Source organism: Zootoca vivipara, chromosome 1 (genome assembly GCF_965207765.1).
Source record: "Zootoca vivipara chromosome 1, rZooViv2.hap1.1, whole genome shotgun sequence".
Classification (NCBI taxonomy): Eukaryota; Metazoa; Chordata; class Lepidosauria; order Squamata; family Lacertidae; genus Zootoca; species Zootoca vivipara.
Genome location: NC_142582.1, coordinates 44,036,116 through 44,051,041, shown reverse-complemented (window position 1 = coordinate 44,051,041; position 14,926 = coordinate 44,036,116). Strand labels below are relative to the sequence as shown.

Below are 14,926 nucleotides of genomic sequence, written 5' to 3'. Positions count from 1 at the left end.
TAAGAAATTTAGCTTAGGGTTTGGTTTGTGTAAGGCCACAGCTCATGCTGAGTAATGGGGGGCGTGTGTATGCAAATTCCTTGGATCTGATTGGTTGTTGGGGCCTCTCTTAAAGCTGCGTCCACCATTTTCTGGTCACATTTTTGCCTGGCGTTTGAACCCCTCCCACCCGCCCTTTCTTTCTTGCAGGTTAGCACGACATTGCTATTGCCTTCGGGGCCGCCTGTATTCAGGGGTCAGTAGGAATTTTTCCAATTGGCTGATTGGCTGTGCCTCTTGGTTTTCGCCTACTGCGCTAGCAAATTGTCACAACTTGTTAGGTTGGCGGTTAGGCTTTTGGTTGGTTAATCGGTTGGTAGAGGGGGTGGCACACGGATGCCTACCCTCACCTCCGTTTGCTCCATATAGAAGTATTCCGTTAAAGGAATCTCAGGGCTTACACTCTTGTCCTTACCATCCCGCCATTGGCGGGAATGGTGGGCCCAATTTTAAGAGCAAGAGCCTTGAGGAACATTCTTGGTGAAGGTGAGGAGGGAATGACTGGGCGCAGCCACCTCCTCACTCCCAGGTATGTTTACTTGACTTCCATGCGGAAGTCGGAGCAGGAACTGTCCAAGCGGACAGTGGTGAGTCCTGTCCTATGGTGACAGCTGATGTGAGTCCTGCCACGTGGGCAGATGAGGTGAGTCCTGTCCAATGGTGACAGCTGATGTGAGTCCTGCCACGTGGGGCAGATGAGGTGAGTCCTGTCCTAAGGGGACAGCTGATTGAGTCCTGTCCTGGATGGACAGATGGGGATAGTCCTTCTTTAGGAAGGACGAGTGAATAACCAAAAGCCTAAGCCAACACTCGGATTAAAATTGTGTATTTAATAAAGTTGTGGCCCTAAATTATTTGCCAAAAACCAAACCATAATTCTGTTGTCAGTTGTGAGTTATTTAAGGTAATTTTCTGGGAAGCCTCGACACACAAAAACCACCAGCCACCTTTAAAGAAGCTTACATCTTTGCTCTTTGCACTTGCCTTACTTTCCTTGGCGAAGGTTGCAGCAGCCAAGTCAAGCATTGTTCACTAGTTATTTACGGTACTAGCAGACACCAGCATCATGCACAACCCAACACAGCCTGGCTTTGTGTCTATAGCAAACCCACATTTTCCTTTCAATTAAGCTGGGATTCAGTTATACAGATTTACTGATGTGTAGAGCAGAAATTGAGCTCCTTCATTTTGTTGGCTCACAGGCCCTTTTCAAAGTGGCAAAACAACTAGCCAGACAAATAACCTTCTCCCCAACACACTCACTTTCGAAGTGTTGGGGAGATAATTCATGAGGAGGAACATTCACTCATATGGTCCCCACTTCAACTGTGAAATGGCACAATCCAGACCTGGTCAGGGACCGGGAGTTGGAGTCCTCTTCATTAGATAGGGATGAGGACTCCAAACCTGAAGGGCATGCAGGGCCAGCCCATAGGCGCTGCTAACCCAAAGAACATGTGGGGTTAGTACCCCCTGCCTGGCCTGAGGATAAGCCACTGCCATCCTCGGACTCCACTGTAGCATACACTGGAAGACCTGAGCATCAGGAGGCTACTAGAGAAGGCTGGGCCCAGTGTCCGAAACTCCCATTGTTCTAAGCGCATTTTACGAGAGGGAATCTTATTAGCACGAGCAGCTTCTGAGCTCTGGGTGCAGTACTGTGCCTAAGATTTTCGATTAAAACTGCAGAGTGGAAGGAAAGGAGGACCTTTTTCTGCCTCCTCACTTCCAGCTACTTTTTGAAGACTGGGGAAGAGACCCTCTTAAGAATATTAGGGGGGTTGGGCAGGGGAAGGACTAGACCAGGCTTCCTCAACCTCGGCCCTCCAGATGTTTTTGGCCTACAACTCCCATGATCCCTAGCTACTAGGACCAGTGGGCAGGGATGATGGGAATTATAGTCTCAAAACATCTGGGGGGCCGAGGTTCAGGAAGCCTGGACTAGACCATGTGAAAAATGAACATAATATTTTAGCTGCTGTTTATTCATTTTCAGCGTTGTATTTTTGCTATAAAAATGTGCCTAGACATTCCGCTGTTGCACCCACAACCTAGGTTTAAGGTGCCATTTAGCTACTAGTTTCACATCTCAGTTTCTAACACTGGCTGGGCCGGACCTTGCAGCACAATTTGTGCTGACCATCAGGCAGCACCTGTTGCCGTTACTGTATGAGGGCTCAGTTTCAACTTGTTCCTTTAAGAGTGATTTCTGCGTCTCCCAGAGTCCTGCCTAGACTCTACCTGGTGTCCTGCCTGAACCTTCCCTTGCCTTACATCATGGTTGCACCACGCCACACTGCAGACTCAACAACACTCAACAACAACTAGACTCGGGCAACACCAGCCCTCCCACCAGAGGGAGGAACTATAGCTCAGTGGGAGAGCAAATGCATTGCAAGCAGAAAGTCCCATGCTCAATTATATGGCGTTAAAAACAGGGGTCAGCAAACTTTTTTCAGCAGGGAGCCGGTCTACTGTCCCTCAGACCTTGTGGGGGGCTGGACTATATTGGGGGGGGGAATGAACGAATTCCTATGCCCCACAAATAACCCAGAGATGCATTTTAAATAAAAGGACACATTCTACTCACGTAAAAACACGCTGATTCCTGGACCGTCCGCGGACCGGATCCGGCCCCCAGGCCTTAGTTTGCCTACCCATGAGTTAAAAGGACCAAATGGCTGGTATTATGAAAGGCTTCTGCCCAAACCCCTGCAGAGAGTAGGGCAAATAGACCGACCTCATATTCTAAGACAGCTTCTTCTCTTCCTTCCTGGCAAATCTAAAATTATATTTTGCATAGTGTGAATCTGCAGTGGTCCTTTTTTAAAAAACAAAGAAGTGTTGTTATTGGGGCCCATGCAGCTTTTCTGCAGTTTCTGTTCTGTGAAAGGCAAAGTTTTGAGTAAAATATCCTACCACATCCATCTGCTTTGAAGTGCTTCCTACAATCATGATAATCTGTTCCAGAAGCTGGTCATGAGGAAAGCACCATTTCGAAGCAGCATATGAAGCGTTCTTCCAAATGCACTTTCTGCTACACCTCAATGGCAAACATGCCGTGGCTCAACTTGCTTTTCATCTGGCTCGGCTGCTCCGATAAGCCTGCAATTTTTCACGATCTATTGGCTTTTAATTATGTCTCTCATAACCAAGCGGTGTGTTAGCTTTGCCATTGGAAATAAACAGAAGATGCCTAATTTATTTCAGTACGTTTTAAACAGATGCTGGCTGGCTGCACGCTTAAGATGTAAAAATGGAAATTATATTTAAAGTGGCCAGCTCACTAGTATTTGTTTATTAGTCCACCAGAACCAAGTATGGATCCAATATAGCTCAGGTTAGGCTGCAGAGACAGGTGGCAGTTTTTCAGAGAATTAAAGGTGGTTCAAAGATAAGAAGCCTCTAATAATTAGGTTTTGCAGGTTTTCAGCTGATCCAAAAACCTGCAAAACCTGCTTTACTAGACACAACAATGGGACAATTAAACGTGTATTGGTCATATGGTAACTGATGCCTCGGTCAAGCCACTTTCATCTTTTTAAAGTAAACTACTTTTCCATCCTCTCATCACCTAGTGCATAGGGAAGTACAGTGAACATGGAAATTGCACAGGATTATAAACATTATGAATTAATAATAATAATAATAATTTACAATATCAGGTGGCAAATTTCACCCTCATTTATAAATTCTACTTGCTAATTTTATCCACCATTCTGTTAAAATAAAAACCTTTCCAACAATATGAAAAATAAGTTAGTTATCATTACAGTAGCAGAAACTTGCAACAATATGAAATATAGCACTTTAATAGCACTTCCATGCATCAGAAGACTACATCCAGGACGGGGCAGTGCATATTCAATAAAATGGTGGGAAATTATGTGTAAAGAGCAGTCCCTTGGGTTCAAGCTTTTCGTCCTCTATTGTTGGCAGCAGCAAATACCCTTTCCTCCTGATGCATAGTCCTGCTGGTTACGATCATCTTGTTCTGTAGAGATTTAATTTGGATGATAATACAACCTGACAGCACCAATACAATATATGAGATGGGATAGGACTTTTACAGACCCTGATGTCCCATAATAAACTGCAGGCTTGTGGGGAAGCATCAGTACATTGAGTTCCACTTCTTTCTCTGCTGGGCTTTTAGAACAAGGCCAGCACACATGGCAGGCTCTAGGTGAACAAGATGGCAGCTCATCACCAACAGAAACATGGCAGAATAGTGGGAAGTGCAGGGGAAGGCAATGAAGTGCAGGGAGAGAGAGAGGGGCTGACTGAAGGGTGAAGGAGGAGAGCATAGAAATCCATGGCCCCACAGAACTTAGAAGGAAAATGACCATGAATATAGAATCAGAGTTGGAAGAGACCACAAGGGCCATCCAGTCCAACCCCCTGCCAAGCAGGAAACACCATCAAAGCATTCTTGACATATGGCTGTCAAGCCTCTGCTTAAAGACCTCCAAAGAAGGAGACTCCACCACACTCCTTGGCAGCAAATTCCACTGCCGAACAGCTCTTACTGTCAGGAAGTTCTTCCTAATGTTTAGGTGGAATCTTCTTTCTTGTAGTTTGAATCCATTGCTCCATGTCTGCTTCTCTGGAGCAGCAGAAAATAACCTTTCTCCCTCCTCTATATCCTTTTATATATTTGAACATGGCTATCATATCACTCCTTAACCTTCTCTTCTCCAGGCTAAACATACCCAGCTCCCTAAGCTGTTCCTCATAAGGCCTTTGACCATTTTGGTTGCCCTCCTCTGGACACGTTCCAGCTTGTCAGTATCCTTCTTGAACTGTGGTGCCCAGAACTGGGCACAGTACTCCAGGTGAGGTCTGACCAGAGTAGAATACATTGGTACTATTATTTCCCTTGATCTAGATGCTATACTCCTATTGATGCAGCCCAGAATTGCATTGGCTTTTTTAGGTGCTGCATCACACTGTTGACTCATGTCAAGTTTGTGGTCTATCAAGACTCCTAGATCCTTTTCACATGTACTGCTCTCAAGCCAGGTGTCACCTATCCTGTATTTGTGCCTTTCATTTTTTTTGCCCAAGTGCAGTATTTTACATTTCTCCCTGTCAAAATTCATCTTGTTTGCTTTGGCCCAGTTGTCTAATCTGTTAAGGTCATTTTGAAGTGTGATCCTGTCCTCTGGGGTATTAGCCACCCCTCCCAATTTGGTGTCATCTGCAAACTTGATCAGGATGGCCTCAAGCCCATCGTCCAAGTCATTGATAAAGATGTTGAATAAGACTGGGCCCAAGACAGAACCCTGTGGCACCCCACTAGTCACTTCTCTCTAGGATGAAAAGGAGCCATTGATGAGCACCCTTGGGGTTCGGTCAGTCAGCCAGTTACAAATCCACTGAATGGTAGCATTGTCTAGCCCGCATTTTACCAGCTTCTTTACAAGAATATCATGGGGCACCTTGTCAAAGGCCTTGCTGAAATCAAGATAGGCTACATCCACAGCGTTCCCTTCATCTACCAGGCTTGTAATTCTGTCAAAAAAATGAGATCAGATTAGATATGTATGCAGCAGGCTGCTATGAGGAAAGGATAAGGTTGGAAGAGGAAGCACAGGAAAAGTGAAAATGGAGCCCAAATAATATGCTCCAAGAACCAAAATGGCAATCTGACTTTTTTGTCCTATTGTTCTTTGGAGCATTTTAGAGTTCTGGGTGCCTCTGCATTTGAACTCTACCACTGTAATTGTTCTCAGACAGAAACGGAAGGCAGCACACTATTGCTGGGCCTCTACAAATTAACTTGCTCCATCTATTCAGCGCCATGGGAAATTGTGTCCAAATGAAGAATCAATAAATAAATATGAAGAAGAAATTTAAAGAAAACAAAGTGCCATTAACATTGCAGTAGTATAATGAACTCATAATTCTCAAAGGCAATGCAGCGAAGCCTAGCTGTACAAGGCAACTCCAAGATAAGTACGTTTGAGCGGCTCATTCCAAACCAAGACATTTCAGTATTTCAAAGACATATTAGAGAAAGCAAACACCATTTAAAATACTATGTTGTATTTTCCCGGTGCTGAACCACACCATAAAGCTAGCAAGTTACTCTTCAAGGGAAAATACTATATTTGTTATGAGCCCAAATGCTGGAATATATCAGCCACTTTTATACAGATCAAGAACCACCCAAGCCATTTGTAAAATGAATTTGCCAACTTCTGCAAAGCCTTTTGGGGACTATGAAAAAATGGCACAATAAAATTACACCACTTTACCCTACCCTCTAATTTTATTCAGTAACACAAGCAAAAAGGCACACCATGTCTCATCCCTAAATTAAGTGTTAATTCAAGTATGTACCTAAATCCATTTGGAGATTAGAACTTGCCAGCAACTGTATAAGCCAAGCCATATCTGGTCTGAAATAACCACAAGGAAGGGAAAGATACAGAGGAAACACAACTTGCTCTTCTACTTCTGTGGCCCACTGTATATGAACAGATGATCATGTGGGACAACTACATCTCTTTAGATTGTAAATGGAGGGTTACTTAACTGAATGATTCTCGCCTCCCCTATACATCAAACAAAGACACCCTGGCAGATGGCTGCTTATCGTTGCATATCTGCAGACAAAGCAAAGGAAAATATCTATATGCAAGACAGACTACAAGTGAGGAACCTATGGCTCTCCAGTTGTTGGACTCCAACTCCCATAAGGCCAGCATAGTCAATATCAAGAATGATGGGTGTTGCTCCCCATCCTTGAGATAGTGGCATAGCAAAGGAGCAATCGAAGGACAAGAGAATTTAAGCAATGCAAAAGCACATGTGTTGCTGATTGCCTTTTCACCCAACAGCTGCAGCTGGTTATTGCATTTTCATGGTTATGATATTTTATAGATATTTATGTGTTTTATTTATTGGATGTACTTTGCTGCTCTATTATATTGTGCATCACCCTGGGCTCCATTGGGAGGAAGGGTGATTCAGAAATGAAATATATACATTGATAAATGAAAATATGAATGGGGAAATCCTGAAGTTCATACAACTGCTTACAAGAAACCAGGGGTTCATATAACCCCGCACAAGAAACCAGGGGAGATGCAGAGTACATCTGAACTAGATAAACATAAGAAAAACTAACTTTTGCCGCTACCTTTGCAGTGCATTTAGGGAATAGTCCATTGTAGAAAGCAAAAAGGCTGGGAACTAAGCTGGAATATTGTTGTAAGGAGTTGTTTATAATAATTATCTATACATTGTGAAGAAGAGTACAATTCTTGGAAAGGAAGGAATGCTGAGCCTCTTGCATTCCAGCAGTAAAGCTTGCACTGACCAGGACAGGACAGAATCAGAGGCTTGCTTTTTGCAGAGTTGATCCCTCTCTGCTTACTTAGAGGGACAGAAAAGAAATTAACAACAGGTACTGTGTTTGAAATTCCAGCTAGACATTGCAAGAGCAGAGTGCAACCCTTGCAGGTATGATAAATGATAAGCGCAAGGGCAGCTGTACCACACTGCAATACCTTTGAGAGGCACTCAGGTAGTAAATCAGGATAATGAAAATTAGACGGCTGCAGTTTCTGACCCATGCATGGGCAGAGCCCCTGTGTGCTGCTGAAGTCCTCCCCCCCCCACCTCCCACAAGCCAGAACAGGCAGACTCCAGCTGTTCAGTAAAAATGCACACAAGATTTCCAGGTAGTAACTTGCTTTATCACCATTCCTTGACAAGGAGGTCTATCAAGGGATAGCACATTCTGTTGGGCTGAAAGGTAGCACAGGAAGACTGGATTCAAACCCCAGTTTGGCTCATTGTTTGGGATTGGGCAAGTACTTCCCTCTCAGTCTTGGCTGCCCACCTGCAAAACAATAATATTCATAGACATCACCCAGAGAAACCAAGGACAGAGACTGTAAGTCACTTAGCTCTGTGAAGTTGGTATAAAGGATATGAATGCTAACAAGAGGCCACTGCTTATCTACCAGTATGTCATGTGAAAGCAGCGACAGTGGTTGTGCACAAGCATCCTCTTTCCATGCCTCTAGGTCCCATGCAAAAGGGAGGAAATTCACACATCTCCATGGAAAGCTTAAGCTCCATCAGCAGGGGGAGAAAACAACTGAGAATGCTAAATTGAAACTTACTGGAAGGATGCTAGTGTGATGCAAAATATGTGGCTTGGTGAGAAAGCAATCTGACAGCCAGCAGTCCTGAGAATTCAGGCTAGTGTGAGAACAGTTGTTTTCTTTCCTGTATGTCGCCTTGGGTGTTACAAGGTCATAAATATGAAAAATGAACGCATGAATTAATAATTACATACAAGCTCAGTGACTTCAGATGTTCTATTTTGCAGAAATGAAAAGCATGAGTCTCTGAAATTCCCGTTCCTCTGGGCACCTAACCTGGCCGTAGCGGGAACAAAGGCAAAAAGCTGGACACCATGCTGTGACAGTCTGATAGCAACTTATTAAATTTCCCCTGTAATATCAAGATATTTCTAACTTCAATTACATACATGATGTAATTTTTGCTGAAAATGCCAAAATGAGCTTTGAATATATGAAGAATTCCAAGTTCTCAGTTTGGTATATTAAAATTAAATCCGACTATAAAAAGGCTGCTTATCTGTGGGAAATAACTTTTCTTTCCTGTTAGACATATGTTTACTCAGCTCAGATTTCAAATGTCTGATCAGTAAATTCTTTGAAATTACAGTTTCTGTGTATGTAGATCAAGCCAAATCGAAGACAGTGTGCACTATATTCTTTATTACCCTTTATGCATTCACCTAGGAATAGGTTCCTCCATTCATTCCAGAATTTTTAAAGTGGATACACTGGATTCTGTATCAGGATATTTCCAGATCCTGTTTCAGTCTCTCATACTGTTCACTGCTAGTCCATGGCATATTCTACGTAAGAGGCACCAACACAGCACCCAGGGACAACACAGCACATGGGATGCCTTCACTGGCCACCCCCAGGCAGAGACTCCAGACTTCAAGCTTTCATCTTCTTTTTTTAAAGAGTTAAGTCTCTAGCGCCCCTAGATAGCAAGTTATGAAGAAATTTGTGCAGGAACCTTTCTAAGAGTGGCATCAGAGCTATGATTGATAAGTGAGTTGCTTGGACACCAAGCAATAGAAATCCCTGGAGTCCTAAAGATCTGCAGTTTCCTCTTCACCTTTACTGCACTTTCCTGCTTCTTTCTTATCATCTAGTCCAGGCATCCCCAAACTGCGGCCTACAACTCCCACGATCCCTAGCTAAGAGGACCAGTGGTCAGGGATGATGGGAATTGTAGTCCAAAACATCTGGAGGGCCGAAGTTTGGGGATGCCTGATCTAGTCCTTGGGATCTCCTCCATAGTTCCTTTTTCCCTAGCAACCAGGATGCATCTTTTCTGTGGTGGGTTTGCTTACAAGTTATTTTTTTGCCAATACAGCTCCACAATCAGTATTCCCTCAAAAGGGCTAATGTGAAACACAGGGAGTACAGAATGGCAGCCTATGTTTTGGTTTAGGCTTGGCATTCAGCAAAACTGTGCTCTTTTGCCCTTAACAGCTTGTATGGCAGGCAGAAATTAAACAGGCTTAGTGTTTTCTAATATGGAAAAGTTTCACCATGATTGTAGTCTGATTTTATTTTATGCCATGCTCCACACAGCACAGATATTGACCCCTGGCTTAGCAAAGAGAACAGAAACCGAGGAGGAGGATTGAGATAGCCTTCTAGAACAAATGAACTAGTAAAACCAACCTAAAGCAAGATCAGAATCAACAGGGGCCACCATTACAAAACCCAAGAAACAGAGGAGGGTTCTGATCATAAATCCTGTGGGGGAAAACAATGAGGATACCTTCCCTGACTTCAATGCACTTTGGATCAGGCTTGTGTTGAGCGCCTCAGAATAAATATTATAGAAAAGCTGAAGATATACTAAAACTAAACAAAGAAAGCAGTCCCAATGTTTTGACAAGGCCCTCTCAGGATGTGAAATCCAAAAACTAATCCTGTAAAGTTAGGCAAGTGAATTGCATTTAATAAAACACTGTCTGATGAGGAAAGCCAGGAGTTTGCCAGAGTTCAGCATTCAAAATAAGACTAGCAAACAGATTTATTTTTACACACACATACACCAATACACTTTCAATTTTCCAAGCTGTTTGCACCATAGATTTGTGAAATATTTGCTTGCATAAGAATAATTGTTATTGTCACTTTGTTGGTAAAGAGGGAGTTAAACATTTAAATGCACTTTAAGGTTTGTGGGGGGTGGAGAACGATCAGTAGTGCTTGATCAATAACACCCTGCTAGGCTGAAATTAAATGAGTTCTCAAAAGATGCTAAGGACAAAAGAACAAAACATTCATTTCTCTTTATAATGTGAAAAGAAATGATATAAATTATGTGGAAGATAATTTATGAACAGACTAAATTGAGGGCTTTGTTCTACGTTCTTGCAACCCAGTCCACACAGCATTTTAACCAGGGATTTAAATCAGTTTATCATGAATTTTTAATGCATATTTACTCAGACACAAACCCTCTTGCCTTCAGTGGTGTTTACTCCCAGATAAGTGGATGTAGGATTGCAGTCTAAGTTCATGACTACTGTACCTACAAAAATACTTTTTCTATGGTGCCAACCCATATGTGGAAAACTCTACCCCCAGTGCTTAGAGGTTACCTTCCCTTTTATTTAACAAAATGTATCTACTGCTTACGGTTCTCAACAGAAAAACTCTAAGCATTTGATTAAAACATGGGTAGGCAAACTAAGGCCCGGGGGCCGGATCCGACCCAATCACATTCCAAATCCAGCCCACAGACGGTCTGGGAATCAGCGTGTTTTTTACATGAGTAGAATGTGTGCTTTTATTTGAAATGCATCTCTGGGTTATTTGTGGGGCATAGGAATTCATTCATTCTCCCCCCCCCCAAAAAAGTAGCCCAGGCCCCCACAGGGTCTGAGGGACAGTGGACTGGCCCCCTGCTGAAAAAGTTTGCTGACCCCTGGATTAAAATAATTAAGAATACCAATAAAGCAAACATTAAAAACAACCTGATGTATTTTTTGTCAAAATAGAAATAAAACCAGCAGTTTTAAAACAGCCATATGTACGGTAATAAAAATTACCTCTTAAAGTTACATGTCTAGGTTGACTTACCTAAACAAAAAGGTTTTTAGCAGGTATCAATATGAATATAGTGATGTTGTCTGCCTGTTGCCTAATGTCACTAGGCAGGGGGTAGGTGCTACCACACTAAAATATCAATTCCTTGCATGTGCAGAATGGACATCACATGGCACTTGTAGAAGTGTCTGTTCCACAGACTGAAAGGACCAAGTGAGAACATAAAGGGTGAGCTTCACTAGCAAAAATCCCCTTTTAAACAAGCTTTTGATTCTGCTGCTGCTGCTGAACATATTGATTTTGTTTGCTGCTGTTTTTAGCTTTTTCCATTTCTGTAATCAGCACTAATTTCTCCCTTACAAAACAAACTAATGTCTTCATTGTATAACTTTTTACACAGATGAGCAGTACTATTAAAATAAAAAACATGGGCCAAGTGAGATCATCTGAAAATCATAAGCCAATAATAGGAACTGCACCTTATTCAATGTTTAAGATGGAATACATACACAGACACTCAAAAATGGTAAAGGTGCTGTTTGATGCTGCCCCCTTTTGCCAAGCAAAGTCAACAGCCTAGATTTCCACTAAAACTTTTCACAGTCGGTATATCTTTTTCACAGCAAAACGTGTTCCAAGGAAAATGATGAAACCCCAACAGATCTCGAGACAAAGTTTGTCACACATTTGTCAAGCTTTACAGAAATTCAAGGATATGGGACTCCACAGTGCTCATTCTGCTTGAGTGCCAAAGACCACGGTAACTCTGAAAAACAAGGGGCACACCTTATGTTCTAGGATCAGCATCCTGTCATCTATGGGAATAAGGAGCAATCCCTTAACACAACAGTGTGCTAAGTCTGAGCAGCCTGGCAATTCTTAACGCAAACGTCAACAACGGAATAAATTGTTCTCGAAACAAATGGCACCAGAACTCGTTTAAAGCATTTTTGCCCAGCATCTGATGGTACTACCAAGTTATACCCCAACCCAAGAAGGAATGTCAGGACAACCAACAACAAATATATATGGAATGATTAAATAATAATACAGTAATAATAATACCACCCCTCTGCTGACTGATCCAAACACTCAAGGCTTAAAACGCATACCCTCCCCTGCCTGATCTGTATTACTCTGCAGAGTCTATTAATCATACAATCCAATCTGAAAGAGGAGGGGAAAGTTTCAGTCAGAAGGAAAGAAACATGTGATTCAAGAGGAGGTTGAAAAAAGAAGCAGCTATTTAAAAACCCTGAGTAACTTGCTTAAATATCAGCAGAATTATTCACCTCCCACCCCAGTCTCTCTGCAGTTGCCAACTAGAATACTCTTCTTCACTTGCCTTGTAGATCAGACATAGGAAGGAAGTTTAACTCCTCCACAAGCAGTTCTGTGATGGGCACAACTCATCAATTCTATAGATTTCCTTCCCCTAAAATATCAAGAACTAGCTAGAACCCCTTTTTCTTCCAAGGCACCCCATAACCAAATGTTTAGAAAGAAATGGGGAGGGAGGGAAAGACATGATAGCCAGACTTCAAACTCATTCAACTGGATGCCTTTTCTGCCTGCAGTTCAATCAATGCTATGAAAAAGAGGAATTAAATGAGGGAGGGGGGCAGAAACAAGTCAGAACCTGAACTTGTGGGGAAATGTTTTTTTAAAATATTTTGGAACCGAGGCTTCATTACATCACTTTGTTTCCCCCCCCCCCAAAGCAACAAAATCCAGAGAGAAACAAGTGCTGAAAGTCCACATGCCTGCAAACTGAGCAGAGTGAGGATGGGATGGTTTTTCTTTTAAAGTGCAAGGATGGATTTCTAAATTCAAAGTTGCATGTTGTAAACCTGTACAGATATGGATCTTCACACTTTGCCTCCCCTCCCACCTCCACTCCTGTCCCAAACAAGCAGGCGTCAAGAATTTGCTGCAGGAGAGAGCTGTCAGGCTCCTAAATGTTCTCTTACAACTCACCCCCCTCCCGCTTTTTAGTAGAAACATTCTGAATGAAGTAGCACACCAATGCAGCAAGTGGAAGGAACAGTTAAGAGATCTAAATCAGCAACTTAAAAAAAAAGTGACAAGGGAAAAGAGGGTGCATGTCTTGCATCTACTAAGATCTGTTTGGACTTAGGATTTCCCCCTCCTTCTATCCGCTCCCCTTCCTCTTATTTCCAACAATGCATAAAACCAGAGAGCCCTGCAAGCTTCTCTGCTTCCCTCTCTCCCCTCCGCTTTTGATCTTCATCAGGACGTGAGCAGAAAGTTAATGGGCCACCCCTACCACAAAGGCAAATTACCACGTGAACAAGAAAAGAAAGAAAAGAAAGAAATTATGTATTTTGATTCTCTACCGACCCTTCGCTCCCAGGCATCCCATCCTGCTGTGTAGTAACCCCCAAGCTATCTTATTGCTTACAACCCCCACGAATGGAATGGGAAGGGGGGGGGAGAGATTTAGACAGAATCAGGCAACACTAACCGAGCTTTTAGTTAATTTCCTCTTCAGCGTCTCAACTGCTTGGAGACCACCCCTGGTTTCCACAACCGCCGCTAAAGTCGGGGGGGGGGTGTAGTGCGCGGAGAACAGAGGGACGTCAGGGGACCCCTTAACCTGGTACACCGCACGTTCAAGACTACAATGCATCCAAGAAGCCATTAAGACAACAAACAACAGACCACCACGGGCAGCCCGGCTCCATTCCCCTTGTGCTTTTGCTGCTAAAGGGGACTAAAGCAGACGAGGCCACGCAATGAAGCAAAGCTTTTCTTTCAAACTCGCTCTTCAAACAAAAAGGCTTTGCGTCTCCATCCTTCTGCCGAGACAACTACACCTCCCTCCCTCCCTCCCCGGACTCCTCCCCCCTACCCCCCACAACTCCAAGTTCCTAAACTTTGCAACTTCTCCATGCACGTCGAATGCGGAGGGTGGGTAGCATGTTTTAAAATATTCTCCCCCCTCGCATGCATGCCACCACTCATACAGTGGACGCGGTTCGACTTACCCTTTGTTTCAGGTCTCCAGGGCGATAGAGCTTTTGCAAGCGTTCACACGCACATCTTTACACTGAAGGAAATTACCGCGGCGGCAGACGTAATACGGTTTGGGGGAGGGGGGTGTCTCGCGGAAGATCCCAGGAAAACAACAGCCCTCGAGAAAGCCCAGCGATCCTACAAGCTGCCGTGGGGGCCTCCTGAGTCCCAAAGACCGCCAAGCAAGCAAGGTCCGCGGCGCACTACAGCCGCCTCGGAGTTTCGGCTTGAGTCCACCCTCCTTGTTTCCCTTCTCTCTCTTTCTGTCCCCCTCTCCCTTCCAGCCAGGAGCAGTCCAGGCTCCTATCAGAAACGCTTCAACCCTTTTCCATCAGGAGGGGAGGAGACGGAGACGCGGAGAGGGGAGGGAGGGAGCAAAAGGGGCTGCCAGCTCTCACTCTGCGCTGATGTCAACTAACCAATTCAAGAGTTAACAGGGCACTTATTTACGCGCAGCTCCCCACCAACAACCCTGGTCGTGGGAATTAAGATATATGCTGAAGCTTCCACTGTTTGATAATGGCTCTTAAAGAAAACCGGCCAGCGCCTCCTTTGGAAAATAACGTTTGGGGATCTTTTTGAACTCATATTTTGAGTGCATGAGATTTTCATCAGTTCACCTCGTTTACATCCTAGAACGATCGCTTATACCGAATCTGATTTACCGACCGCGTGGTTTGCCGCTGTTACTACCCCACCCCCGTTCCCGCGCCTGCCTG

At 43.7% G+C, this 14,926-nt stretch overlaps 1 protein-coding gene across 4 annotated transcripts in view; it reads right to left on the bottom strand.

The window, feature by feature from the left end:
* The window catches only part of SEMA5B (semaphorin 5B), a 360,750-nt gene extending 346,127 nt beyond the window's left edge, over positions 1-14,623 (bottom strand). For 2 of the 4 annotated variants that reach the window (XM_088662258.1, XM_088662252.1), the window contains exon 1: positions 14,180-14,502. The gene's annotated coding sequence lies outside the window, so the exon portion shown is untranslated. Of the gene's footprint in view, positions 1-14,179 lie in introns of all 4 variants that reach the window. The other 2 variants (XM_035128943.3, XM_035128952.3) reach the window with 2 other exon arrangements.
* Positions 14,624-14,926: the final 303 nt, after the last annotated feature.